Source organism: Ceratotherium simum, chromosome 2 (assembly GCF_057802395.1).
Source record: "Ceratotherium simum simum isolate JZ-2026a chromosome 2, ASM5780239v1, whole genome shotgun sequence".
Classification (NCBI taxonomy): Eukaryota; Metazoa; Chordata; class Mammalia; order Perissodactyla; family Rhinocerotidae; genus Ceratotherium; species Ceratotherium simum.
The window spans coordinates 69,915,863-69,936,648 of record NC_141901.1 but is presented as its reverse complement, the minus strand read 5'-3'; the positions used below and the strand labels follow the sequence as shown (position 1 = coordinate 69,936,648).

Genomic DNA, 20,786 nt, shown 5'->3' with positions numbered 1-20,786 from the left:
TATCACTACCTCACTCGCGCCACTCCAGCCAGGCCGGCCTCCTTGCTGTTTCTTCAACATGCCAGGCACCCTCCTGCCTCAGGGATTTTGAACTTGCTATTCCTCTGCCTGGAATCATCTTCCCCCAATGATCCACACAGCATACTTCCTCACCTCCTTCAGCATTTGCTCAAATGGCATCTTCTCAGAAAGACCTTCCCAGATCTCCGCTCTATTTAAAATTCACCTCCTCCCACTCTGTTCCTCTTCTGTGATTTATTTTCTACTTCTTTATCACCAGCTAACATAATATCACATATATGCGCACGTAATACATAGTTTATATATATATATATAAATTGGCTTATCATGTATTCCCTTCACTAGAACATAAGCTTCCTGGGGGCAGGAACTTTTGTCTATTTTGTTCAGGGTAGGATCGAGAAGAGCATTTGGTGGGTCGTGGGCACTCCATAACTATTTGTTGAATTAACTACTGCAGCTGAAGCTAGGAGTGAGGCAAGGACATACAGCACAGGCGGGAGTCTTTATACTAGTTAGTATGGAGCCGCCAACTTGCCTCTCTGCTTTCTAACAGTCAATACAAACATGAGAGCAGCTTCAGAACGTGAGTCACAGCGTCTGTCTATAAAATCAATTAGTTTGTTCAGGAAAAACATAACTCCTCCTGATACTGAGACGAGAGAGTGATTTCTCTCATGAGCCCTTCCAAAAAGGTTATCTATTGCAAGCAAGGGCCTACCAGAGCATTAGAGATTTGCAGCAAGGAGCAGAGCGTTTCTTACTACACTCTCCAAAGTGGCCGATGCCTATGCCAGAATATAATCCAGTAAAAGCAACCACATGCAGAGTCATAGCTAACTGGCAGTGAGTTCAAGCATACATTTGCTGAGAAACTTGCAGGTCATCTATGAGATGGGGCTTCCCTCGAGTACTGTGGAGGTTGTACCAACATAGCTTTGGAGGTGCCCCTGTGCTCCATGTTCATGACACTCCTTGGAGCTACACAGTGCACAACCTGCACAACTGTATGAGGCATCCCTGTTTATGAGTCTGGATAAATGTAGAGCCATAGGCTTTAACCAGCAGCCAAAGCTGAGGAAGGCTTGCCACATAGTTATAAAAGTTCCAGTGCCAGAGGAGGACACATAATATCTCACTTACTGCAGAAATGGGCTAAAGGAGCAGCAGTAGGCAGAACCAAGATGCTCCATGAGAAAGAATTTGGAGTTGGATCTAACACAGAGAAAGGCCACAAGAATGTTAGTCTGAAAATTATCAAAGGTGGTGAAACAAAATATGTCCTCCCTGCCGTGCCAGCTGTAAAATATCTCAGTGGTGCCCTCATTGACCAGCTCATTCGAGCAGTGTGGTTTTCCCTTCAATGCACAAATTGTGAAATAAACATGGAGGTAGATGACTGAATTACATCGCTATTTGGGATTGCCAGCCATAAGCCAGTTAAATTGGGGCAGTTACCAAAACTAAGACTTATAGTTAAGTTTTTCTACTAAGAAATTTGATTCTACAAAATTTACAGTAATACAGAGCCAGCCCTGATGGCCTAGCAGTTAAAGTTCGCCGTGCTCTGATTTGGTAGCTGGGGTTCGGTTCCCAGGTGCAGAACCACACTGCTTGTCTGTCAGTGGCTGTGCTGTGGTGGCGGCTCATGTGGAAGAACCAGAAAAACTTACAACTATACACAACTATGTGCTGGGGCTTTGGGGAAAAAGAAGAAAGGAAGAGGAGGAAGATTGGCAACAGATCTTGGCTTAGGATGGATCTTCCTCTGCGGGAAAAAAAAAAAAATTACAGTAATACAAATATTCACTCTATAGTCATCCCAGTCAGTTCTTCCACCCAAGGCCTCTTAACTTGCCCATGGCAGGGAAATCGATATTTCCCTGTGTCCATGTGTAAGAAGCACATTTCTTGAATTTTCGTGGTGAGTCAAGGACTTTCATGAGAGTTAGTTTTCACACCTCCCCCCAAAGATATACATTTTTGTCTTTCATTTGTTGGAAAATATGAATAAATTGCATGGTAATTAAGCTGAAAAATATGTAAGGTGATGTAAGGTGATGACTAAGCAAACGCCTCAACTTTCATGATCTGGCTGGCCGGAGGCCCCAGGAATGCATTCACTTGGGTCAGCCCTCCTGGACAGCCTACCATGTGCTATGCATCAGGTTAGGCACTTTTCTGAGCTTGGGGGGGTGCAGGTAGAGATAAAGATCAAGAAGTCATGGAGTTCCCAATCCCGTGCAGGAGCCACAACTTTCTGACCTGCAAAGTTATCCAGCACTGCCGCAGTGCGTGCTGAGTGTCCACGGAGGGGAGCTGTCCATGTGTGATCCCTGCGGATAGGGGTCTGGGGCCCCCGTGGGAGGTGGGCTCTGAGCTGGGATTGAAGAAGTGCAGGAAGTGGAATATTGGGGTCTCAAAGAGGAAAGCTGCTCACCAACCTCCTAGCTCTGACTATCTTATGACCTCTGCTAGTGAGAGAGAAAGTAAATTTGAACCCATCTGGGCCACTGTATTTTGGGGTCTCTGTTACAGTGGCATAGCCTACAGCCTAACTGATACGTGTGTGGAGCAGTTCCTGAGCCTACCTCCCCCTAACATGTCCAGCCCTATATGACTCAGTCAGCAAGAAGGAAGGAAGGGAGCCAATGATAAGAGGATCCTTGTGAAGAGCCAGGATTTATTCCAAAAAAAAACCCCATCTCTAACCTCCCACTGACTCTGCCAGGCAGGAGCTATTGCTCACTTCTAGCAATAAAGAACAGAGGTACAAAGATTTTCCAAGGTCACACATAGCCAGTAAGCAGCAAAGACCGAGAACCCAGGTAGGTCTGACGCTTCCTACGACCCACATGTAACCAGTTGTAGACGAGGAGAGCCTCAAAGAACCTATCAGGGGTCCCCCTGGGTCTCTCTTCACTCCAGGAGATAAGAGAAAGAATTCCCGATGTTCCACTGAATCCAAACAGGGGCAGGTGCCCCGGGGCACTCAGCAGCAGCAGTCTTTCAGAACTAGAAAGAAACGTGGAAATTTTCCCGTTTAACTACCTCATTTTACAGATGAGGAAATTGAGGCCTGGAGAGGTAAAGTGGTTTGTCCAAAGCTAAATGATGCCTACAACGTTTGTGGCTCTATTCATCACAGCATACTGCAAACGTCATGTCCACAGCCTTCATGGACAAAAGGCAAATTAGGGTGTGTGTGTTCTTGCAGACTGTCTTCAAGTCTCTCTGGGCTCAAGAAGCAGAAAATGGCGGTAGGGGCTCTGTGTACGTGGGGGAGGCCAAGGGCAGACATGTGCTTCAGTTACTGTGGTCCAGGGCTGATTCTTGACCAAATTCTTAAGTAGGTCAACCTGTCTTTGTCACTGAGTTTCCCTTACTGAGTCCTTTTTTCTTCTCCAGGTCACTACCTCCCCACCTCCTGCTTTCCCCTCTCACTCCATTCTGCTTTTAGGAGTGACAAGTGACAGCTTGGTAGGAATTTAAGCCTTACCCTGGAGTATGTTCATCTAGGCTGTCTCTCCAACCATCAGTGAAAAACTTTGTCTTCATCAGAGGGACTTCAAAGCCCAACCAGCAAGCAGAGAGGGGTGGGGGGTGGGAGGGTGAAGGTCATCGGGAAATCTGATATAAATAATAGGGAGGCGAGCATTCCAAGGACTTGTACCCTGAGGACTGTGTCCAAGCTGGTCTGTGTGTCGGAGCTCAGCACCGCCATGCAGAAAAGAGGTTTCCGTGACAAAATAAGAGCTTCAGGGAGCTCGCCACATTCCCGCAAGCTTCCTGACTGGAGCAGGCTGAGTCAGGAACAGGCTCATTTGTTAGATAAACCCAGAGAGTTATTGGTTTCACAAGACTTGTAAACTGATTCTGTGTGGGAGTATTTCTCTTTCCTTAAATGGATCATTGGAAAAGACTGGACGCAAATCAAGAATTCAATTTCTAACCAAACAAATTTCTACCCACACAGATAAGTTGACTTGTTTTAGTACAGGCAACTTCTAATAAATAAAAGATTTTCTTTGCCTCTGAAACTGACTTCTCATTGAATCTTATGTGAGGATCTAGCGGGATCCTTTAAGAGTCCCTGTCTGGGCTGCTGTCATCCAACCTGTTACAGATAAAAAGCACCGTATACACATGAAAGACTTTAAATCTGTGGATTCTCATTTGCTACTCACACTTCCCCTGGGATGAAGATGTGGATCATATTATTATTCCCACTTGATTGATGTGGAAATTGAGGTTTAGAGTGATGAAGAACTGGCCCAGATTCACACAGCAAGAAACCATTGTCTTCCAGTGCCTTTTTCCACTTTCACACAGCACATGCTTTCTTGGGAGATAAGTCTGAAATGCCATGAGTTAAAAGAGAGAGGGAGTGAACCACCAAGGACTCAGATAATTTATTCATTTAAAAAATATTTACCATGTACCAGGCACTGTTCCAGGTGCTGGGGATTCAGCAGTGAATAAAGCAGATAAGAATCCCATGGCTGTTCTCTTCTGGTCCTTTGATTCCTGTCCCTTTCTGGCTAATAACACCTGGCATTCACTTAGAGCTTAAGGGCTCACAATGTGCTTCCCTATACCTGTCTCCTGTGACTCACAGCCATCCTCAGAAGGGCTGGGTGTGTCGCCTACAGCATATGGCAGAGCTGGGATTCTGATCCAGCTTTTCTGGCAGCAATGGCAGCAGCTCTCTTTCCAACAATGCAGCAGCTCACTTGCACTTTCTCCTTAAACAACTAGCCAGGGGCCAGCCCGGTGGCATAGCAGTTAAGTTTGCAGGTTCTGCTAGTGAGGCCCAGGGTTCACCAGTTCAGATCCTGGGAGTGGACCTACTCACTGCTCATCAAGCCATGCTGAGACGGCATCTCACATAGAAGAACTAGAAGGACCTACAACTAGGATACACAACTATGTACCGGGGCTTTGGGGAGAAAAAAGAGAAAGAGGAAGATTGGCAACAGATGTTAGCTTAGGGCCAATCTTCCTCAAAAAAAAAGAATGCCAGGGGAAAAGGACTGCCTATTAAAAAAAAAAGTACTAGCCAGGGTCAGAGGTACTGGAGGGTCAGAGGTACCGGTGGGAGCAAGGGGAGCCCTCAGAGCTGCTCCAAACCCCTTCCCCACCTCACAGAGTTTAGTGAGAGCCCAATGGTGTCCCCCCAACAATTCATACGTTCACAACTGGCAAAGCCAAAGGACCTGACCATAGATGGAGAAATGAGACAGGTGTCATGCCCTTGTGACCCATAAATTGAGTGGAGTGAGACCAAGGAGGGGCAGACTGGGAGGAGGGTCCCAGGAGACGGAGATGGGGGATTGTGCAGTGTCAGGCTGGGCACGTGCACGCCCATGATTCATACTTATTTGCCCTACAGGCAACTTTGGGCTTCCTACTGGCGGTGAGCTTTGAGGGGGGCAGGGTCTCTCTGGACCTAGGGCGGGCTCAGCCTGAAGGAGGCAGGAAGTGGGGAGCAAGCGCCACACTCAGCAAGGGAAAGTGGAGCAGGTTGTGCCCGAGCCGCTCTGATCAGACCAATGTCATGTCAAATCCTGGCCCACCCACAGAGCTGTGTGACCCTGAGCAAGGTACTTAACCTCCTGAGGCTTGGCATCTTCTAGATCTAGAAAACACCCACCTGTAGTGAGGACACACATGGCAGCTGTGATACATGAAAGGCGCCTGCACACAGTAAGCACCCCGTTTTACGTGTGCAGTTGTTACACGAGGAACTTTTCTAAGTGTGCTTTTCCCTTTCCACGTGAAGTTTCTTCCTGATCATGTAAAAAATTATGATCTTAGATATTTTAGAAAATACCAAAAACATAAAAAAGGAAATAAAAATTGCCTTATGTTCCCAACACTCAGAAAGCATCACTGCTAACATGTTAACATTTTGGTATATTTCCTTTAATATCACAACACGAACAGAGAGAGTCACACAGACACACGTGTATGTCATATAATTTTGAGGTTGAGAATGTTTTCTTTTTTCATCTAACATTATATTTTGAGCATTTTCTCATATCATTAAAAATTCTTAAAAACATCATTTTCAACAATTTCAAAATAATAACAGAATTTTTTCAGTCATTAACATCATTGTACATAAATCTTTGTGTTTCTGATTATTTCATATTTTTCTGTTTATTTTCAGTTTTGCACATGGATTGATTGATTAAAACACAAACTTTTTTTTAAAGAAATACTTAGTAAATTTACTCAAATGAAGGAAGCTTAAATGATACAGAACTGATAATAATAGAAATCTATGTACAACAAAAATTGAATATGAATTAGCCAACTTCACAGACATTTCCAGCTAAGAACTATACAAATACCTATTCATTTTTTTCTTATACACCGGGATAACACATACATACATGACATCATGATTCTGGGGAAAAAAACAGAGATACTAAAAATATTCTCAAGTTTCAAAAATTGTATGGAATAAATTTCAATAACAACATTCTATAAAAGGTAAACTCCTGATTTAATTCCATGATTTTATCATGCCAGAAGCATGGTTGGTTTTAATTTTTTTAAACAGATATTGGTATCATAACACACTGGTTTATTAATAATTAAGGCATTTGCATTACACAGTATCTCAGTGTGGACAAAAAATTTTTAACATTGATTACTCACTATGATATTTTAAACTTTCAAAGTCTTTTCAACATAAGAAAATAGCTGCACACATTTAAGTGTTTTCTTATAAAACACAACCCCAACGAAGTAAATGGAGATTGGTCTTCGTTGTTCCTAGCAGTAAGTCCTGTCTTATTTTTTTCATGTAGTATACATTATATTCTTATGCAATAGGCAGGGTTGCATTAAGACCCCATACTTCTTAACGTTACCAAATAACCATATAAATCTCATATGCAGCAAAGGCGATAATCTTCATGCTGCACTTTCACCTCATGGAAGTTGAAGCTACTTCTTTTGGATATTTTTCCACTTTAAGGTGAAATAGATTATTAGGGTTTCATTAGTGGTTTCATTATGTGGCTTTTTAAAAGAGAAAAGTCAGGGGCTGGCCTGGTGGTGTAGTGGTTAAGTTCATGTGCTCTGCTTCAGCGGCCTGGAGTTCGCAGGCTCGGATCCCAGGCACAGACCTACACACCACTCATCAAGTCAGGCTGTGGTGGTGATCCACATACAAAACAGAGGAAGACTGGCACAGATGTTGGTTCAGGGCCAATCTTCCTCACCAAAAAAAAAGATAAAAATAATTTCGATTTCTTCCACAGTTCACAATTCTCAGATGAGGCATTTTTTTCTGGAAATCATATAGCCAGGGATGTTTTAAATAACAAAATGCTCTTTTGGAGATGAACTCTCTCAATGCAACTGTAATAAGTAAGCATCTACATCGTTAGCTATATTACCAATATATCCTGGAACCAAAGTAAGATGGTTTTTCTGTTTCCACAATCCACTTAGTTGTTGTTTTAAAATCTGAATATTTCCACCATTTATAATTTCTATCTTGGATGATAGTTCTATCAGCTTTATGATGCCCGAAGGCAGTCTAAACCAATTATTATGTATTCTTCAAATTTGCTCCTAATTAGTGACTTTACTAGAGGCAACAAGTCTACAGAGCAGCCAGGTGAGATCCATTGTTTTTCTTCCTGTCCAGTCTTGCTGAGCGCAGGAAGGCAACTCCAAGATATCCTATCCTCACCAAATAAGCTACAAGTTCACCTATACTTCTCGTTCTTCAGAGAGTTAAAGCTACATTCAATCTCAAATTCCTGCTGAACAAAACTTGTGCCATTGTCTCATGGTCCTGAGAAACCTCAAGGAAAAGACCCACTATACTTTGATGATGGCTTTCTGTCTGGGAAGAATTGCTGGAGTTAACCAAATCTGTTCCACTTTCAGGGCTAATTGTTCAGGCAGGTGGCTGGCACAAGCCGATTTGTTTTCTTTATTTTCCATGTCACAGGCCCACTTCTAGGGAACTGTTTTTTTTTTTCTGTGACAAGGATTTGGGAAAGCCTGATGAACTTTCTTTCTGCTATCCGTCACCTTATGTAGTTTGGGCATTTCACAATTTGTCCTGCTGTTCTATTTATGGAAACAGCCAACCGTTTTGGAGATCTCTAGCCTCCTTTTCATGTTCTTATAAGTGAAATTAGAGATCTTTTTTCTAGGAATATCAACGGAGTGATCCTCAATATTTATTACAAAAGTTTCATTTTTTAACATTGTGGGTTTAGATGCCATGTTCTCTCAAATACTAGCGCCTCAGCCCAGCCCCGGCGCTGACCAACAGTGCCGGGAAGCCTAGAGCATCCCTCTGCTTTGGGCCAGGCCCCGCTGGAGGCCAGCCTGCCTCTTGTGGGGATCGCTCCCCACGTGAGTGCGCCGCTCGGCTGGCTCCGCCCCTCAGCTGGCTCCGCCCTTCTCAGGTCAAGAAGGACTTGAGGGTGGCGGGAGAGCTAAAGTGCATGAACTTCCAAAGGCAATATTGCCAATTTCCTGTCCAGAAGAGTTGCACCAATTTACCTTCTATCAGCAGAGGCTAAAGGGAAAGATTTGGGAACCTTTGTAACTTCCTCATGACTGTTATTCTTATTTGCTGTTATTGCAATTAACAGTAAAACCCACAAAAAGACAGGGAGGTCTGTGAAGGATGTCAGGGAGCCACAGAGGGGACACTGAGAAGTTGGTCCTAGTTCCCAGGCTGTGGAAAGTAACAGCAGGAAATGGGACAGATGACAAAAGTTTTGAAAATTCCTGAGGATAGAAAAAAGGCAGAGGCGGGCGTGCATGGTGGTACCTTTCAGTCCTAAACTACACTGGAGGATCCTGGGGGCCGGATGGTAGCTCTGCTTCCTCAGCACTGATGTCTGAGCGCCATGCTGAGCACATGGGGGCTCACTCACATGGGACTGGAGGAGGATCTGGAAAGTGGATTAAAAAAACGGCCACCTGCAAGAGGAAGGAAGAGTGGAATTCTTGGGCCTGGTCAGCTCCAGGGACGACTAGGAGCAGTGTCAGGTGGAGACCTAGAAGCCTTCAGACAACCAGCTCTCAACAACCTCGGGCTCATTCCCAGCAAAGCACAGAATGGAGGTGATCATCCAGGCTTCTTGGGCTATGTAACCTAATCGACTGTCCACCAAGCCATCCACCAGCTTTCCCTGAGTACCCGTCTAATGCCCAGCACTGGGGCTGGGCCCTGCGGGGTTGCAGATGACATGAAAGCCATATACCTGCCTGTGAGGAACCTGTGGTCTTGGTGGGGAGGCCAGACCAGCGTGCCCAGGAAAGCACCGCAGTCCACACAGGACAGTGGAGAAGCGAGTCTCAGACTGTGCACTGGGTGCAGGATGGTGCGACAAGAGTCCTGAGGACAGGAGAGGATGGGCAGGATGGGGGCTTCAGCGAGGAGGTGAGGCTCGAGCTTTGGAGATCCCAGGGTGGTCACCTTCCATCCTTGCTTCTGTGAGGTGTGAAGAGCTGATCCTCTGACAGGAGGAAAAGCATCACCTGTCACTTTCTGGGTCCCTCGCTCCTCCCAGCAGCCACCTGCTCCACGGATCAATGCTTAAGGGCCACGGGTGAAAGGAAAGGACCAAACAGCTTATGGCAAGGGTGAAAACATAGCCCCAGTTCCTCCCACCAAGCCGACCTTGGTGGCTGGTGCCCGGGCTGCAAAAGTGGATCTTCATGTTGACTTGCCTCTAGGGGAAGGAGGAGATTCCAAGTAGTTTTCTGCGAGTCCCTAGGATCAGACAAAATCCGAAAACCCCAGCTCTGTTGCAAGGATCTGTCAACATCCTCGTGGTTGTTATCTGAAGTGCTGGCGTATTTACCGTTTAATCACCGCCTCACCTCTCTGAGGAAAAAAGCTGATTTCTCTTGAGGAGAGCAAAGTTGCAGTGCCCTTCCTGTGGGTCTGATGACAACTCGCTCCTTATAAGGAGCCGACAAACAAAAAACCCCACGCTCACCGCTCAGGAATGTGCACCTCTGCATGTGTTCTTCCCAATGTTACCTGGCCATGGGGCTCCACACCTGAGTCCAGCATTTCCTGTGGTCTCCAGGGCAGCAGAACAGGGCTGGCTTCCCTTCTCACCAAGCCGAGAGAGTATTAATTGCTGGAGGTAATCCTAACCACAGAGTTTCTCAAGAAGTGCTGCCATAGGATTTAATGGGACCAAAGAATTGTTTAAAGAAAAAAAAATTTTTTCTGTTATTTGAGAAACCAACTTCCTAAGAACTATATAAACTCCTGCCTCAGAATGGGCTATTATATAACCCGTAGTAAAAAGAAGGGTCAAAATCTGTAGTGATCAAAGCCAAACGTCCCTCCAAGAGCTAAGAGAGTACTAAACCAACAGTAACTTTAGCTACTCTTAGAGTGCCGCTTCTAGGTCGGACGCTTCACTTATGATCTGTTAATTCCTATAGTAACCCAGTAATTATGCCCATTTTACAGAAAAGAATATTGAAGCTCAAGGAGAAGGTGAGTCACTTGCCTGAGGTCACACAGCTAGCAAGTGGAAACATAGAGATTTGAACCCAAAACCTTTCTGACTCCAAAGCCAGCAGAGTTCTTTCAATGGAGCCACAAACTCTTGCACAGCTTTTCTAATGCCGGCAGGAGACCAGGGTCCCTTCTGGGCTGTGCACTGTGAAGAATGAGTTTGGCCATGCCAACTTGTCCTGTTCCTCAAGAGGATTTCCCAGACCTTCAAGGAATAAATGAACGTCATGTTTCCTCCTCAACAGTTTCACCTTCCAGTCTTGTGTTGCTCAGAAAAACATGGAACCAGAAAGCCAAATCCCAGAGTGCCTCTGCTCAACATTGGAGGAGCTGGCCAGCAGGGCTGTCCAGGGCCTTCTTGTGAAAAGCCCTGTGGCTGGGCCTCCCTCTCCCAAGTTGGCCTGCAAGCCTATCCTCTGGCTGCCCCCTACCACCCACCCAGGCTTCGTCTCTCTGGCTCGCGGAGCTAGTCAGCTGGGCCCAACCCACCCCCACATTCAGTGTGGCTGCCCAGACATTCTGTCCCTTGACCCCCATTATTCATTCAAACAAATACTTTATACCAATCATATATACAAGGCACAGTCCTTAGGTCTTGAGGGAGAAGACAGAGATGGTCCCTGCCCTCTGGAAGTTGACATTCAGGAATCAACCGGTTAATTAATTGCTTGACTACCATCATATAAGTCAGGAAGAGATTGCTAAATAGCTAAGAGAGTGTACAAATGAAGCAGGGATGGGGGGCCTGACCAGGACTGAGGGATCAGGGAAACCCCCCAACCACAGAGAAGACGAGAGGGCTGGATGCACAGAAAGAGGCGCTAGTGGTACAATATGAGGCCGGGGAGTGGAGCTAGGTCCCATCATGAGGACTCTTTATAGATCTGGACTTTATCTTTGGAACAGTGAGACTCCTTTGTCAGGTTTAGGTGGTGAATTATATGTGTATATAAATCAAGAAAGAAAAGAATGATGCGTATGCCAACAAATTCTAAATCATGCTGAGAATTCTCAACTGCCTTTCTGGCTCTTGGTCTCTCTGAAACAGTAAATTTGCAGTAACTTAAAGGCCATCACCTAAAGGGGTCGTGGTAAATGTTTGTTCTTGACAATGATGATTTAAGCTCAGGCAATCCTCTCCAAGTGGAAGTATTCACCCACCCCTGCCAGCAGTCTGAATCTGGAATGGTCTTCCCACATGGCCACACTCATAGGTAGCCTACCACCCTCCTCCCCAGGCCCATTCAGAGAGGTGGATTTGGGGCTAGGGGTTTGGGCAGAGAGAGGCAAGGCAAAGAGGAGAGTGGTGCCAGGATCTCAAGGACGGATCCCCTTCATCAGGGCTCTCCACGTAGGTTGCTCTCCTGGGCCCTGGGAAAGCACTGAGAAACCCCCAAACAGCATCTCAGAGTTTGCCCTGACAGGTCACCACTGAAGACTGAGGCCTTGGTCCTTGAGCCTTTCTTCATGTGTACCATGAGGATCCACTGAAGTCTCTTCTCACTCTAACATTCTGGACCTAATCACTTCAAGGACATGTGCTGTTCCCAACCGACTCCCGGGGAGGAGTGCTTATGTGGACAGCTCTGAGAGCTAGCTGGGGCCTGGTGAGGGGTGGAAAGGAAAAGGGGGAGTGTGCAGTGTCAGCCAGGACTTTTTGATCAGTCAAATGGTGGGAAGCGGGCAAGGCAGAAAACGACTTCCGACTCAGCATGAGTCCACCCAGAGACAGTTCTGCCTTTGAAAGCCTGTCCAGAAGTGAGGAGTGAAGAAGATGTAAACACACACACACATTCCATACACTTCTTTCTTTTTTCTCCCCAAAGCCCCAGTAGATAGTTGTATGTCAAAGTTGTACATCCTTCTAGTTGTTCTACCTGGGACGCTGCCACAACATTGCTTGATGAGTGGTGAGTAGGTCCTCGCTCAGGATCCGAACCTGCGAACCCCGGGCCTCCGAAGCAGAACACGCGAAACCAACCGCTGCACCACTGGCCGGCCCCTCCATATGCTTTTTATTTAAGGGAATGTCAACATTTCTTTAAAATGTTGTTCTTAAAATTATGTTGGGAGACCACATTTTTTTAACTTGTGAGACTATATCTCCAAAATCTCAATAAAATGTGATTTTAAAAAAACCTTCCTCTAACCATGACCACATTTAGTGTCAGTGATCAAAACACATGCCAACTTGCCACATTAGCAACCTGGCTGCAATGCCTGTTCTACCAAAACCCTAGTCTTTCCTATTAATACACATCTGCAGATTTTCCACCGAGCTTGTCCCCTCTAGAGGAGTGGCGGGCCTGAGTTCCCAGGAAGTGCTCCTTACACGAGCGCCTCGGCAGTGTGAAGTGCTGCTGTCACGCGTCAAAAAGGATGTGAGAAAAAAAAAAGATTATGTCTGAAATGGGAAAAAAAAAAGTGGGAATTTCTAAGCCAAATGATGAAATGTTGCCAGTTCTGCTTCCCAGCTATCATGAATTGATAACATATTAGCAAAAGGCGAAATCTATGTGTGTGGCATGGCCCCAGGCAGTGGCTAGATCCAAGAATAACACATCTCTCAATATCCTCCAGCTTGGTGGCTTCCAAGCCAAGGCTATGTCTAGTCTTTGCCCTGCGAGGGGGCTCTGTTCCCAGTGGAGCAGGAGGAAACGTTTCCTGCAGTCTAGCTTGTTGTAGTGGCTTGTGCTCTGGCCAGGGTGTCAGAAAACTGTTCTAGAATCAACCAGCTCTGCTCTTTATTAGCTGTGTCCTGTGGCCCAGTCTCCCAACCCACTGGAGTCTCTATTTCTTTATCTGTAAAACAACAGCAATAACTCAACACCCTTTGGCTGAGGTCAGACTATGTGCTGGGCTGAACCGTGTGTGAGTCAGGACACAGCTGTCACCTCAATGAGGGTGAAGTCGTGGATACAAGACATGGAGGAAGTACCGAGTGTGAGGTGACTTGGAATATTAGAGTATCCCCATTTACCCCCAATGAGCATTTAAGAAAGGGTTTTGTTGACGTGAGTATAAAGACGTGTCAGGATGTATATGAAATAGACAAATGTCTGTATATAATAGTTAATGTGTTGTTTTACTTACTTATACATACTTAAAATCAAATATGATGTTTGTTAATTTATAAATATTGATTAATATATTAATAGTTTAAATGATATATTTAAAAATCAGCTCGTGTTTATAATGTAGAGATATTGCCTTTCCCCCTCACAATGCAATACTTTTCACCAAACCCTTCCAATGTGCCTTTGACAACAGTGTCTCCATCTTCAGCGGAGCCAGACTTCAAGCCAGTTTCCAGAGCATGTCATCTGCATATCCATCTAGGCTGCTTAAGAGTCAGCAATTTTGTATCTAAGCATGATGTTGTCATTGGAAAATTTACCCCAAACTACAATAATCCTTTCCCTATTTGTGATCTCATAAGATAACCACTTCTCTTTAAAATACAGTATGTATTAATATTGATTTTTAACATGATCTTTATATGGTTTGTTTACTGTGGCCTCCAACACTTAACAACTAAGGGGTCACATCCCCAGGACTAATTGTCAAATGTGTGTCAGATTTCTCAGTCCCCTACTCTCCTGTATTGCCGGGGAATCTCCCAGAAGATCCGACATTGGCATTGCCTTAGATGGTTTAAGACTAATATGTCTTCATCATTTTGTTGCTCAAAATACAGTGATTGAAAAACATCCTGTAGAGTATTCTGTAAAGATTCTAATATAAGTTGACACCAAGGGATAATTTCGGGGGAAAAACGTATGACCATATATGATGATTACAATAAATGGTAGAGGATATTAAAAGCTCTAAATGAAAAGTGGTTAGAGATAAGAGAGAGTATAGACTAGCTCTATGGTAAATCATTGAGTTGTTAATTTTCCTTCGTCTCCTTACCTAGGAAATAAGGTCAATCAACAAAACCTCAAAATGTTGCTGGGAGGAGTAAATGTGTTTATAGATTCTAGCACTGACAGCACTTGGCTGACAGACGCAAATAAAGGTGATCGCCATCATTCCCTAAGTCCTTCCAGCTCTATTCCCACACTTGACTCCATGGGACATGTTTAATGAAAAGTAACATGTACAGAACTCACCCATCCCCATCCCCATCCCCATCCCCATCCCCATCCCCATCCCCACCCCCACTAGCAGGTACTGCTGGCATTCAGGCCACTGCCCTGTCCCCTCTTTCTATGGTTTTCCTTTCTCTTTTCCCCCTCTCTGCCCAGTGACCACCCTCCTGACAAAACATTAAAAAAATAGCATTGCCCTTTGCTCAGCTGAGACAGGTTGGAGTTTTTCCAAGGGAGCCTTCTCAAGAACCAAAGGAAATCTAAGAACTAAAGACACAGAGACTGGTTGCAGAGCTCCTCTGCAGATCTCAGCGTCATCATTCCTTTCTGGACTCGTCAGAACTGTAGGCGTCTTCCTCTCGTCGTCTCAGCTTTGTTCCCTTCTGCATGCAGTCACTATAGGATGGGGGTGGGGGTTGGCGGACAATAATAGAAAGCCACTGGGATTTGGAGGAGGGCAATCTGAGTTCAAATCACCCTTTACCTCTTCACTGGCTTTAAGACTTTGGGCACGGCCCTTCATCTCTTCAAGCCTCAGTTTCTTCATCCCTGTAATGGAGATAAATCTCTAGGAGAATCTTTGAAGTTTCTTTCTGAAGATAAATGACATCCTGTATCCAAGGTACTCAACACAGAACTGATCTGTGTTGAGTTGTTGAGTTCTATTCTCTTGCGTATTTCCTGGGGTGGATGGTCCATTTCCCTTTTTCTAGGCGTAACTTAGCAAGACAATAGTCATACCAATTACTCTGAACCACCTCATTACCTTTTTTTCCAGTGAGGATTAAAGTTTTGATTGATTTCTACTAAAAGAAATACCTTTGACAGGGGTGACCTCCAGGTGTAGGGTTGGCTGCTTTGATTAGCATCTGATCTGGAAAGAGGACCCACCACCATGGTCCAAAGTCATGCCTTGTTCTTTGGAGAAGATGAAGCAAGCACATGATTCCTCCGTCCTGTGCAGGGAAGGTTCCCCAGGCAGAGGAACGACAAGGGCCTTGTCTTTCCACCTTTGCTTCCTGAGCCAGTTTCACACATTTCACAGGGCCTAAGGAAGTCCTCGCTCTGCCCAGGTCAGCAAAGAAAAGCAGCGTCCTTCCCCTTCTGTTTTTACCTTCAATCAGATCTAACAGAGCAAGACAAAAAATTATTTCAACTCTCTCTTAGAGGGACTATCTTTGTTGAAGAACAGACCTTGATAAACATCTAGGATTAGAAAGTGAGATCCTGAATCATGCCTTAGCTGAAGACAAGGGCATTAAAAATTAATTAAACTTTTCTGAATTAGAATTGAATGAGAACTTGGGGGTGGGAGAGAGCAGAAAAGATCAGCTGTGGAGGAGGGGAGTGGAGAAAAAAGAAAGATGACAAGCCACATGCTTGAGAGGCCAGCAAACTGCTAAGAACATGGAAGTCTACTTCAGAATCTGAAGTCATTTGCTCTTTTTTGATATAACCCCCTCCGCAGCTTCCTTAACGCCCCCCCGCCAGGAAAGTCTGTTTCACAGGCATTCACACTGGTTTGGTGGGAGTGGCTTTTTTGGTGGAAATCAAGGAAAAAGGCTGAGTTCCACATATGGGTCACCGTGGTGTGAAACCAGGATAGTGTCTACAGAACAGGGAGCAGAGTCAGAAACAGAACTAATTCAGTGGAAGCAGGAACTCAGAGGCAAGGCCAGCTAGGAACCAGCCTCCTGAGAATTTGCAGATATCTGAGGGGGTAATTTGTACTTTCCAGGGGTCTGTGAATTGGTATTTGAGCCAACTTTGATGTGTCTTAAAAGACAAGCTGGGATTCTCTGGGTGTCATGTACATGGCACATCCTGCACAAACTTGGCCACTTTGTCCCAGTATAGTTGGGGTGGCCTTGCTGGAATCTCAGGAGTGTCTTTCCTGAAAGCAGTGAGCTCTCTTCTGTGTAAGCTTGGAGATGACCATCATCTTCCCCCTTAGTCTGTCTCTCTCCCAGAGCAGATTCAGGACCAGCAGACAGAATTCTTCAGCAATTCTTCCTTCCTTTGTTCTGGGTCTCCAGTCTTCATCAGGCTTTCCATTTATCATGACCCTCCACCATCTGAGATGGAGGTAGCCAGGTGGGGGGCCTCACTGCCATCTGCAGGGGTGTCCAGACACCTACCCTCCACCTTCAAGACATCCAGAAAGAGCCAGAGAAGTTTAATGGCAGGTCCCAGGATCAGAGGGTACCTGATTCCTATTAATCATAGCATCCTCCCCCATCCCAACTCTGACCCCTGTGTTCCAGGGACTGGCTGGCCAAAAGAAGCCTGTGGGATTTCTTTAGGGCGTTCATCACTCTCCTCTGCCAGGGAAAACATCAGCTGGCTTCTCTCTATCACCATGTCTGATTCCTAACCAGCGTCTCCCCTTTCTCCAGACATTCTAGTGGGTTTGCAGAAGTCACCACAATGACCTTGGAACCCCTCAGCATTGACCTAGCCTTTTCCTTTCTTCCAACTTCTCCTCTTTATCAGCTGCTTCGTTGGGGAACATTTAACAGAGAAGAGCAGGGCTCCACAGGCTCGGGGGCTTTGACGTGCCTTGTCTCTAAAGCCTCGGCAGGCTTCCCTGGCTGACGGTTTGCCCTTATCAGGATCCTGCAAGCGTTCTGCCATGTAGGTCTTCTGACCTGCCCCCTCTATTCTTCCTGGGGACATTCCCCATCCCCTGGCTTTCCCCACCAGGACCCTTTTTGATAGAACAATTGGCTTGAGCTGTTGCTGGACCTCTGGGAACATGAAGACAAACAGATGGAGAAAACCATAGTTTTTAACACCCCCCAGCCCCCACTTACTCCCTCCATGCCGAGTGGCTGGGGCATTTGTAAAGTATCCCCAGAGTGTGGTCGTGGCCTCTGACGTGTCTTTCTGCCCCTTAGGAGACTCCCCTTTCCCACTACCTCCTTAGACTCTGCAGAATTCACTGTGGTTCTCCAGATGTCCTACTTTGAATAATACCAGCTACAATTCATTGAGCTCACTGTATGAGCCGGGCACTGTGCTAAGCACTCGATATTTACTGTCTCATTTAATTCTCACAACAATCCTGTAGGGTAGGAACTATTATTATTCCCTCATTTTACAGAGGAGGGAACTGAGGCCCTGAGAGGTTAGATGACTTTCCTACATGGCTAGAAAATGTCAGAATCAGGATTAAAACAGTGAACTCCACAGCCTGTGCTCCTTATGTCTATGCTAACTGCGTCTTCCCAGGCCTTATTATGTCTGCCAGACATTTCCTTTAGCAAAGAGAAGAACCGCCTATGTCCTGCTCGCCCGTGAGTAGATGGGTATATGTGGCTGACTGTCCTTAGCCTGGCACGTGTGATGGGCATCAAGTCTTGTTTGGGGGATGGATGAATGGATAGACGGTTGGATGGGTGGGTGGACTCCCATGTGATCTAGGGTCTTTTGTGCAGAAAAACCTGTTGGAATGCGAACTCCACAAAATCCAGAGCTGCACACTCTCTGTTGCTTCTTTTCTCCAGATCCTACAGGATGCTCTGTTTACAAGAGGAGGACATTCTCTAGGTACCTAACACCACAGGACGAATAGAGCAGCTGTGTTCCCACTAACAATTATTTCCACCTGCATTTGTTTTCTTTGATGCTTCCTGCTAACTTTGGAATTCAAAATAGATTTGCTGAGAGAGGCTTGTTTTTAGTAAGGCTGGCTGTTCCCTGATCCTGGCGGGGTCTTGCAGCCCAAACATGACTCAGGAGCATGAAGCTGCGGGATTCGTTCTCTATGTCTGGAGAGCTGAGGCACCTCAGTTGTGTGAAAACAAGGAAATCCACATCTCCCAACACACGGCTGCAAAGCAGGGGCTAAGACTAGACATAGCCTGCCCTTTTAACCCTGAACGAGATCATGGAAAAGGTGAGCTTGCAGGATAGGGACAAACTTACCATCAAACCCTCTTCCCCCTTCACTTCCAGGTCCCCACCCATCATTCCAACCCCTATACAACTCCCAGACCTCTCTTCTTGTTCCCTAGGTTCCAGACGACAAACTCACTCTTGCTAAGGTGTTAGTGACTTACTGCCTTTCTTTCTCATTGGAAAGAAGTTCCTCAGTTAAAGCAATGTCAAATACAAAAGCAGAGTTGCTCAAATTGCACCAAGCAAGTGACACCCACGGGGCTTGTCATTCAGGCTAGTCTGTTCATTTGTGATGTTAGTTTTATGTATTCTTTTGTTAATATTATTAAATCAAATGAATCTGGAGAATAGCTCAAGGTCAAGTTCTTTTCCCATTGACTCTAGGATCTCTAGTGGCTCTCCCTGTCCTACTCAGAATGAGCGTTTGGGGCACAAATGTGCTAACTGCTCTCACCAGCACCAGGTCCCTCAGCCCATGTGTCACTGCAGTGGATGTAACTTACCAGAAGTGGCCTGTACTGCCCCTTACATGGGGTCTGTTTGCGTCACCAGAGTGACCAAGAGGCCCCGGCCATGAGGCTGCAGTGTGCCTCTGGCAGGACCCCGCCTTCACCTTCACCTTCAGAGCCTTGTAGTACAGGAAGGTAGAGTCACCTCCACGGAAAGTTTTCAGGATGTTGGCTAATGTGTGCATTTGGGTGTGGGCATAAAAGAAAGAAAGGAAACATTGTGTTTGCTCTTCTTTGGTCTCTGAGCTTTTCAATCAGCTCGATGTGCCCAGCTCTAATCCTTCTGTCTGATTGTGAGCTCAGATTACAGGTAAACTCTGTGAACTTTCTGCATGAAAAGTTGTATTAAAAAAAAGAGGGGCCGGCCCCATGGCTTAGCGGTTAAGTGCGTGCACTCCACTACTGTCGGCCCTGGTTCGGATCCCGGGCGCGCACCAATGCACCGCTTGTCCGGCCATGCTGAGGTGGCGTCCCATATACAGCAACTAGAGGGATGTGCAACTATGACATACAACTATCTACTGGGGCTTTGGGGAGAAAAGCGGGGGAAAAAAGGAGGAGGATTGGCAATAGATGTTACCTCAGGGCAGGTCTTCCTCAGCAAAAAGAGGAGGATTGGCATGGATCTTAGCTCAGGGCTGATCTTCCTTACAAAAAAAAATGAGAGAGAGAAAAATGAGTTCTTTTCCTAGTGCTCTAAATTCTTTTTGTCATTGAAATGACTATGAGACATTTAGTTGTCATTTAATGTGAAAACAGCCTATTTAAAGTGAAAACAAATTAAGTCTTTATGCCCCATGAACTGTGAACAAACCTGCCTGTTACAGGTGTGTCCCAGGCCCTGGCAATCACTCATGCTGGGGCCCCAAGCTGCTTTTAATGCAGATGGGGAAATGATTCGAAGGATGGAAGTTGTGCTCCTGGCAGGGAGAAATGAGTCAGTGTGGCGCCATTGTAAAGACTGGAGAAAGGCATCCCATCATCCGGGCAGATACAGTGTCTCCTGGGCACACAGCTCACACAAGCACAGTGCAGGCTGATTCAGGCCCCCCTCAGCCCCTCAGTGGGTGGTGTGGGAGGCAGCCCCAGCCCCTGACCAAGTAGCCTTGCCGAGAGGGTCCCTGCCCTGCTCTGGAGAGGATTATTGGTGTCTTAGCTCTTGGAATGCCTGCTTCAGATTTGCCCACCGTAGACCCAAGAACAGCGGCCATGTCAACGATGGAACAATGAGACTGGACTTAGTAGGCTGGCCAATAGCTGCATCCCCTTCTGTTTATTCAGAGGCATTCATCATCCATGCCCACCCAGCAAAAAGGGCACTGAATCTCAACTCATGCAAACTGCAAATGTCTCTGAAATCATCATTACAGCTCTTAGATATGTAAAGCATACTTGATAGAAACTCAAAGCTAAAAACATCCTTGAGAGAACATCTTGGTCAGACCCAGCCTTTAGGCAAAATCACCTCTAAACTACCCTAGAACTCCTGGCCACTGGTGGAAAGGTTTCTGGTTTGAGTCTTCCTCAGAAAAAGATTTTGGATGGATTCTGAGGGCTTTCTGAATGCTTGTAATTTTATTTTTAATTATACTCTGCAATAGTAGGAAAATTCTCTGTGAAGTCTGACATCAGTACCCCACCCCACCACCACTATCCTCCTCTTCCTCCGCCTCCTCCTCCTCCTCTTTGGTCTGTTCCCTGGGAGAGCACTCTGACAAAGCGATGAGTGAGCTGGAA

The 20,786-nt window shown here is 45.8% G+C and overlaps 1 pseudogene; it reads right to left on the bottom strand.

Annotated features, from left to right (window-relative positions):
* Nucleotides 1-7,386: 7,386 nt before the first annotated feature.
* On the bottom strand, nt 7,387-8,277 carry LOC101401543 (KATNB1-like protein 1 pseudogene; annotated as a pseudogene).
* Between the last annotated feature and the right edge of the window lie 12,509 nt (nt 8,278-20,786).